Source organism: Nicotiana sylvestris, chromosome 2 (assembly GCF_000393655.2).
Source record: "Nicotiana sylvestris chromosome 2, ASM39365v2, whole genome shotgun sequence".
NCBI classification, from domain to species: Eukaryota; Viridiplantae; Streptophyta; class Magnoliopsida; order Solanales; family Solanaceae; genus Nicotiana; species Nicotiana sylvestris.
Genome location: NC_091058.1, coordinates 168,906,298 through 168,915,377, shown reverse-complemented (window position 1 = coordinate 168,915,377; position 9,080 = coordinate 168,906,298). Strand labels below are relative to the sequence as shown.

Genomic DNA, 9,080 nt, shown 5'->3' with positions numbered 1-9,080 from the left:
TTTTAGTTGTCACTTTTAGTATATCAAGAGAAGATAATTTCTTTTTTCCTGTTATACTCACAATATTAATTACTCATTTCAAATCATTTTCTCAAATCAATTAAAAATATACATCAATTAATATGGGTATCATGGTAAATTATGCACTTTATTTAGTATTTCTTAAGGGGCGTGTAAAGTCAATATTGGACAAGTAAAAGTGAACAGAGGAGTACATTATTTTTCTTACAAGTATCTTAATTTTTATTTCAAGTCTCAGGCGGAGCTACAGTACGTGTTACGTCCAGTACGAATGAACTCAGTAGCTTTTGTTTAGAATATATATTTATATTATGAAAATTATTAACAATATATAGCAATATTTTTATTATGAAATTAATAACTAAAATGAGCTACGAGTTTTGTGGCAAGTTCAAAAACTAGAAATTTCAAATTCTAGTCCTGTCTCTGCTCAAAAACATTATCCTTTCATTATTCTCATATTAAATCCTTCAGATACCTCCTAGTGCCATTTAAGATTGTTCTGCAATGTTGGACAAGAACTAATGTTAAAACTAAAATAAAATAAATGTCAATAATAAATAAATAAATAACGGAACTTTGAAAAGTTGTTCAAAAAAATAATAATATTAGAGTTATAAAAGCACTCACTCTCCGACTTCTTTGTTGAAAGTTTCAGTGAGTTCCTCAGGATTTTCATTATAAGCAGCAAGAGAAGATTTGAGGGCTTCTTCAGCTTTCTTTTCCAAATAAGGGTCAAATTCGGCAATGTTGGCATCCAAGCTTGGGATTAAAGAAGCAAAAAGTAAAAGGGAAAAGAGAAAAATGACTGAATTACAACTAATGGAGGCCATTGTTCTCTTTCTATTTATTTATTATTCTCTGTTCAGAAGCTATCTCTTGTTTTATAATTGATTGTTGTATTGAAAGATGAGTTCCTAAAGCTTGGGAAGATAATAATAGTAAACAAATATATACCACTAACGAGAAACAGAAAGGGAGTAACTTAGGGGGGGGGGGGGGGACAATTAACGGATCACCAAAGACTAATTTGAGGTGGACACCAACGGTTTTACGAACTAACTTTTGAATGTTGGTGCGGAAAAGCTAAGTCACATCTTGCGCTCGAGCCTTATAAATGAAAAACTTCTTGTTAAGATTTATACGATATAAATTCAAATTAATTGAAATATTAAGTATGGATAAAATAATTGTCAGGTGTTTACCCTTATTTTCTTACCATATTTGATTTTCATATCTTTCGTTCATGTCCAGAAGATGAAGGTAGCAAAAATGAGCATGTTGAGATGGATGTGCGGGCACACCAGGTTAGATAGGATCAGAAATGAGGTTATTCGCGACAAGGTGGGTGTGGCCCCTATTGAGGACAAGATGCGGGAAGCGCGGCTTAGGTGGTTTGGTCATGTGAGGAGGAGCACAGACACCCCGGTGAGGAAGTATGAGAGGATGACACTAGAGAGCCTACGGAGATGTAGAGGTAGCCAAAGAAGAGGTGGGAAGAGGTGATTAAGCAAGACATGACGCAGCTTCAACTGACCGGGGACATGACTCTTGATAGGAATGTATGTAGGTCGAGGATTAGGGTAGTAGAGTAGGTAGTCTAGAGTTTTCATAACAGTAGTATTGACACACAGTCTCGCTTTTTGTTGGTAGTAGGTTTTTATGACTAACCGTTGTTTTCTTTCATTGTTGATCACCTTACTATCTTGTTGTTTTATTCTGCTTTTATATGGCTTTTTGGTACTGTCCCTACTTGGCTATATTTTTATTAATGTGGTACTTATACTTTCCTGAGCCGAAGGTCTATTGGAAACAATCTCTCTATTCTCACAAGGTAGGAGTAGGGTCTGCGTATACACTACCCTCCCCAGACCCCACAATGTAGGATAATTTTGGGTATGTTGTTGTTTTTATTTGATTTTTCTAACATATTTACTATAATTGGGTTTTCCTTCTTATAAAAGGAAATTATAAATCCCCATATTTGGCTAGTCCATTTTCTTGTAGAAAAAGGTTTGGACTTCTATAAATCAAGGATCTCTCCTTCTCATTCATTAGCATGCACAATGTAGCCATATGGGGTTTGAGAGTCGGGTTTAAGAGGAGAACTTTACGGGACAAGTGCTAGTGTGCCACTAGTGTTTGCATCTTTGTGAAGTTGTTCTCTAAATATTTTGTACTCTCTTTTATATAGTGGATTGTTTATCTCCGCCGTAGACGTAGGTCAATTGACCGAACCATGTTAAATGTCTGTGTTTCTTTTGTTATATTTCTCTTTTGTTGTGTGATTTATCGTCGTTCAAGGTTTTCCTTACTGACTTCCACATAATGCCTGATTTTTTCGGCCCTAACAAGTGGTATCAAAGCGAGGTTCAAGACAGGTTTTTCTAGGCGGGTTTAGTTCTAGCCACAACCAATAACTGTAATCGTGATTTTTGTCTGAGAAATTTACCGGAGTATTACTCACGTTGAGATAAACTTTGCGGTAGAGATTTAGAGATGCGACTTGTTGAAAGTTATGTGAAGAAGGTTGATCAAGTTTGTTTTGTCAGAAAATTCAGGCGAGAATTGTTAGGTGTTTGTCAATATTTTCTTACTATATTTGATTTTGATTTCTTTTGAAGGAAATGACAACATATTTACTATAATTGGGTTTTTCTTTCTATAAAAGGAAATTATAAATCTCTCATATTTGACTAGTCCCTTTTCTTGTAGGAAAATATATGGACTTTTATAAATTGAGGATCTCTCTTTCTCATTCAATAGCATCCACAATGTGCCATATGGAGTTTGAGAGTCGTGTTTAGGGGAAAACTTTACTGGGTAAGTGCTAGCATCCCACTTGTGTTTGCCTCTTTGTGAAGGTTATTCTCTCAATATTTTGTACTCTTTATATGTTGGATTGTGCATATCTGTCATGAACGTAAGTCAATTGACCGAACCACGTTAAATGTCTGTATTTCTTTCGGTATATTTCTCTTTTGTTATGTGATTTATCATCGTTCAAGGTTTGCTTTACTAGCTGGCGTATGATGCCTAATTTTTCGGTCCTAATAAGTGGTATTAGAATGAGATTCAAGACAGATTTATCTTGGTGGATTTAGTTCTAGCCACTACCAATGACGGTAACCATGATTTTTTATCTGAGAAATTTTACCGGAGTGTTACTCACGTTGAGACAAACTTTGCGGTGGAGATTTGGAGATGCGACTTGTTGAATATTATGTGAAGAAGGTTGATCAAGTTTGTTTTGTTAGAAAATTCAGCCCAAAGGGGAGAATTGTTAGGTGTTTGTCCTTATTTTCTTACCATATTTAATTTTCCTATCTTTTGAAGGAAATGGCAACATATATATATTAGAAGAGCTCAGTTTTCGACCTGTCAGCTTCATGTCTTTTTTGTAAAGATCGAGGGTTATATCGTCATTTCACATTATTTCCCATCAATATTATACACGTTGCTTGTTTGCCACGTGGTTATATCGTCATTTATATATATTTATATATATATATATATATGATGTGGCATGCCTAATTGATTAGCAATTGCCTTTATCTTTTTTCTCCGTTTTTTGAGTTTTCTCTTCTTTTTCCCATTTACCTTATTTAATGGAGTAATAAATTTCTTCTTCTTTCATTTACCGATTAATTTAATTGAGAAACCCAAACGTTTCATTCTTCCTTCATTGGTAGTAATAGCCCATTAATTTCTACCAAAACCCTTTCTTCTTCCTCTTTGATGACAACAATTTCAATGCTAATATCTATTTTTTTATCTCCACGGATCAAAAGAGACTTCCACTTTTCCTCCATCCTCCATGGATAAAAAGAGAGTTCCACTTTTCTTCTGAAACCCATCAAAGTCCCTGTCAAAATTGCACTGTATGTGATATGACTTGGAATTCAACTCAAGTTGGTAATTTAAGGGGCGGAAAGATGGGTAGCTTTTTTTTTCCTTTTTTTTTTAATTCGATAAAATTTTCTTGCTTCAAATATGATATTCTTCACGTTTTACTCTTTTGATTTATTTATTTTAACAGGAAAAACGATCTTGGACTTTGTTATCAATACATACCCTCACCAAAATTTCAAGCTTTTGGTCATCTATCTTCACTTTCTCTTGCACGTTCAGTCACAAATTAGAAGAGAATCATTTTTTCCCAGTTTTTGTAGCTAAAGATCAACCATTGTTAACATTCGTTTGCCTTATATTTAATTCACTTTTTTTGAACCGTTGTTTATATGCCTTTTTGAAGAAGGACATATGTATTGTCTTTTCAGCGGACTTCACAAATTGTGCTTATGGCGCCGGAAGAAGAGAAGAAGACTCACTCGATTTCCCCATTCTGAGGTTCGGAGCACATTAATTTTTGTTAAGTTATTTAACTTTACTTGCAGTTGTGTTCTTCTACCAACAAATTTTAAAGAAATTGGAACGATTTTTCTTTTTTGGAGATAATAGCAGCTATTCGGAGTTGCCCTTTACTTTGCGCTAAGAGAAAAACTTAACCGGAAAAGGGTCAAATATGTCCCTATACTATAGAAAAAGGTCTAATATTGCGCTCTGTTATATTATCAGTCCAAATATATCCCTAACGTCATACTATCGGTCCAAATATATTCCTGACATTATAAAAGTGGTACAAACCCACCCCTCCTCCATTAATTGACTCCCTATGACAACATTTCATTGCTACATCACCATTATACTTCCATTTTCATCCCTTACCCACAACCTTTCTTTCCCTTTCATTTGAAGAAAATCACAGATCATAGATATACAAACAAACTGTATCAAAAGAAATGCTAATAGCTAAAGATAATATGAACAACGTGAACCGAGAAAATTCTAATTTTGCTATTCAAAATTCATGCTTATACGAACGAAAATACATTTTGTATTATATAAAAAACTAAGCAAAGATACATGCAAACTAGTTTAAGGTTTCAAAATTGACCATGGTGAGAAAGAAAAACAACCTAGACACGAGAGTTAATATTTTTTGTTTCTTTCTCTTCAACCACATATCTGGAAGGCTACCATTTTTTCTCTCTTTAGGTTTTATGTTAAAATAAATGTCCTACTAAATTTTCCCTAAATAGGTCTTACAAATTCAGCGGCAACACAAGGAAATGCAAAATAAAATACAAAATTGTAAGATCAAGTGAAAGGTACGTACAATTCCAGGATCGGCCAGAGAAGCAACAGGTATTTTGAAAAGCAAGAGGAAGTATAGGCAGTGAAGTCTTCAAAATAATGATAGAACTTTAGAGTAATTGAACTTGGTAGCTGCAAACAGGGTAAAATGGTGAGGTAGCAATAAAATGTGTTCATAGGGGAGACAGTTAATTGAGGAAGGGTAGGTTTGTACCACTTTCATGATGTCAGGGATATATTTGGACCGATAGTATGACGTTAGGGGTATATTTGGACTGATAGTATAACGGAGGGTAATATTAGACCTTTTTCAATAGTATAAGGACATATTTGATCCTTTTCCGAAACTTAAATGTATAAGACAAAAAGATAATTAGTTTAATGTAGACATAGTTTTTGGTTATATTATTGTTAATGATTGTTGTTTGAATGATTAAAATTGTGCTAATGTCCTCAAACTGCCATATCCCACCATAATATAGAATTATTCTCAATTATAACTTGGTTTATTTTCAATCATCTTTTTTATCTTTTATCCCCGAGAGGACACTCCATTTTAATCTTCACGTAAACACAGTTATAATTCTTATATTTAATTCCTTTATCCTATTTAAAAACCTTGCATAAGCTTCACGTTACGAAGTAAATTCTCATTAGTATACTACAACTCTGTCCCCCTAACTTAGAGGTGAAAGATTTCGTTGGACTTGGAGGTAGAATGCAAAAATTGAAGGCCTTTTGGGATTTTCTTTTTTTAATAGCAAGTGAATTTAATCATTTTTCTTGTGAAGGAGTTTGAAATAAGAGCAGTATAGTCTGACAGCTTCTTAGTTAAGAGTTTGTATCTATATAAAATTTAGTGTAGCACTTTTTTTGAACTATGTACACTGATAGAGAGTAGCCAGGAACTTTAGATTCTTTCAATTATTTCGCACTGCTTCTTGAAACTTTCAGTCCTTGGTTGAATTTTAGTTCTTTGGATTGAAATATTCAGTCTACTTTAAATATCCTATGTCAGAATTGTCTCTGCTGTCTCATCACTGATAAATTAAAGGTTAAATTGCCTATGAAGATAGAGAGCTTAGGTTGTTTGAAAAGTATAAACTTGATTTCTAAATAATGCAAAAACAATTTCCGGGTTGGAACTTGATTTTCGTGGCTGGGTTTTCGCAAAGGATGAAGTGAGGAATGATCAATGATATGAGGTTCTCTTGAATTATTGACGTAACATTTTGTTAATAGTTTTTGTATAAATGGCTTTTTCTAAACTGTTGCTTATATGGCTTTTTGGAGACGGGCATATGTATCATCCTATTAAAATTGTTGAGTCTGCATACCTATATGAAAAGAACAACTACCATAATCTACACATATATAGCATACGTTTTTTTTTTCTGTCACGACCCTAAACTCGGACCCGGTTGTTATGATGCCTCTTGTGAAAACAAGGCCAACCGACACATTCCCAATTCATTTTTAAGCAATTAAGTAATAAAATTAAGTCTTAATCATAATCATAAATCCAAAATAAGGTAAATAATACAGTTTGCGGAAAAAGACATAGCCCGACATCGGGGTGTCACCATTCATGATCATCTATAATAATAATACAAGTCTTAAAGAGTCTATTCAAGTAATACAAACTAAAACAGAAGGAAATAGGATAGAGGGAGAGGCACTGAGTTGCGAATCGCCGGGCAGCTACCTAGTGAATCTCCGGAATCTGCTGACAGCTCTTAACCCTCGCAAGCAGGACCTGATGCGCCTGAATTTGTACACGGAGTGCGGGGAGTAAAGTGAGTATTCCAACTCAGTGAATAATAATAATAAATGCAGACTGAGTAATAAGAAACCATGTAAAGGCAAAGCCACAGAATATGAAGAAGTAGTAAAAGCCAGTAAAAGCAATAAAATAGGGAAAAATCGGTAAAGTTACATTAGTTCAGTTAAAACTTCTTTGGAATGCCTTTTTAACAGTTAAGCAAGTAAATGACAAGCAATTAGAAAAGATAAACACATAAAGAACCGCCCCTCGGGCACAATACCACGAATCAACCCCTCGAGCAACACATAGAACAATAGCCCCTCGAGCTATATCTCACACCACAATGGGTACCCACTCTCACTGAGGGTGTGTAGACTCCTGGAGGGCCCCCTTACAACCTAAGCGCAATATCAAGCCATCTCGCGGCATCATCACTAGGCTCTCGGCCTCATATCAACAAGTCACCTCGTGGCATACAAATCTCAAGCCCTCGGCCTCGTAATCATAATCCGTGTTTCCTCACAACATAGGCCCTCGGCCTTACTCAGTCAGAATCTCACAAGCCACTCGGGCAATAGTAAAATATGATGCTCAACCCAAAATACCGTTTAAAATATCATTTTAAGTGTTAAAGTAGAGTAAACATGGCTGAGTATGAAAACAGTAGAATATAACATGACTGAGTACAAGTATAAGGTCAAAACAGTGAGAAAATATCAGTAAAAATCCCCTAAAGGTTCAAATAGTTGGCACGAGACCCAAATATGGCATTCAGCCCAAAACATGATGATAGCAAACAGTTTTCAGTCAAATACACGGTAAAACAATCATTCAAGATGGAATAAGTCACAATCATCAACAGTGCACGACCCCACGCTCATCATCTAGCGTGTGCGTCACCTCAATATAGCCCAACGATGTGCAATCCGGGATTTCATACCCTCAGGACAACATTTACAATCATTACTCACCTCTATTCGGTCAAAATCTCTAGCTGGCGATGCCTTTGCCCCTTGAATCGGACTACGGATGCTCCAAATCTAACCAACATCAGTGCAAAAATATCAAAATATGCTAAGGGAACAAAGTCTACTCGAAAATAATCAAATTACAACACAAATTCCGAAATTGGGCAAACTCGACCCCCGAACCCACGTCTAGGATTTCGATAAAAATTACATCAATGGACTCCTTATCTGTTGTAATGTTGTTAGAGTAGTTGATTTTAAGTTCAATATGATTGAAGTTAGAAATTTAAATATACTTGTTTGTTGTAATTGTTGAATCCGAAAATAGGATTGTTTGTTGCTAAAAATTTGTTCAATCAAATTTTAGTTGTTCTTTGTTGTTCAATTTGTGTTCGTGTGATTTGTTGTTAAAATCGTGTTCATGTGATATTGTTGTTATGATGTTCATCCGTGTTCATATTGTTGTTTGAACATTGTTAGAAATTGATCATATTGTCTATATTTTGGTTATGTTTGATTAAATGATGTGTTATAGCTTGATGGGTAGTTTGGTAATTTGTAGTACGTTCAGGGGTAGTTTGGTAATTTCAGTAAGGTCGTGAGGGGTAGTTTAGGAATTGTACATTTTGTAATTGTTTATTTGAAGCATGGGGGACAAAATGAAATGGGGTGGGTGGTGATATGATTATTTAATATAAAGGGGGACAAGATTTAATTTAAAGGGAGAATCTTGCATTATTTTATGTTAGGCATGGGGGACAAAATGAAATGGGGTGATGTGATATGTTTATTTAATGTAATGGTGATGAGTGGGAAGATAATGGGTTGGGTAGAGAAAAAGTATTGATTTTAATTGATTAAAAGATTTATGGGATGAGATTATATATATGAAGTCTTGAACACAAGACAAGGCAGAATATAAAAAAACATACACGAGACAGAGAGAAAAAAAACGGAAGAGAGAAATAAATCTGAAAATAAGAGAGAGAAAAGGGCTGAACATTTAAAAGATAGAAAATTCCGAAAAATATTTAAGTTTTCAAATAAAAAAAACTAAAAAATCTTCTGCTTTCTTTCTTTGTTTGAAATTAGTATTAATGGTTGTTGTTTCATTCAAAGCTTAAAGCTTTTGTTTTTGGGATTACTACTCCATCGGTCTGTTACTGGGT

At 34.6% G+C, this 9,080-nt stretch overlaps 1 long non-coding RNA gene across 1 annotated transcript; it reads right to left on the bottom strand.

The window, feature by feature from the left end:
• Nucleotides 1-306: 306 nt before the first annotated feature.
• LOC104241306 (uncharacterized) lies at nt 307-870 on the bottom strand. Its single transcript, XR_011405154.1, has 2 exons — nt 652-870; nt 307-523 (listed from the first exon to the last, which is right to left on the bottom strand). It is a non-coding gene; the product is annotated as an uncharacterized lncRNA (long non-coding RNA).
• Nucleotides 871-9,080: the final 8,210 nt, after the last annotated feature.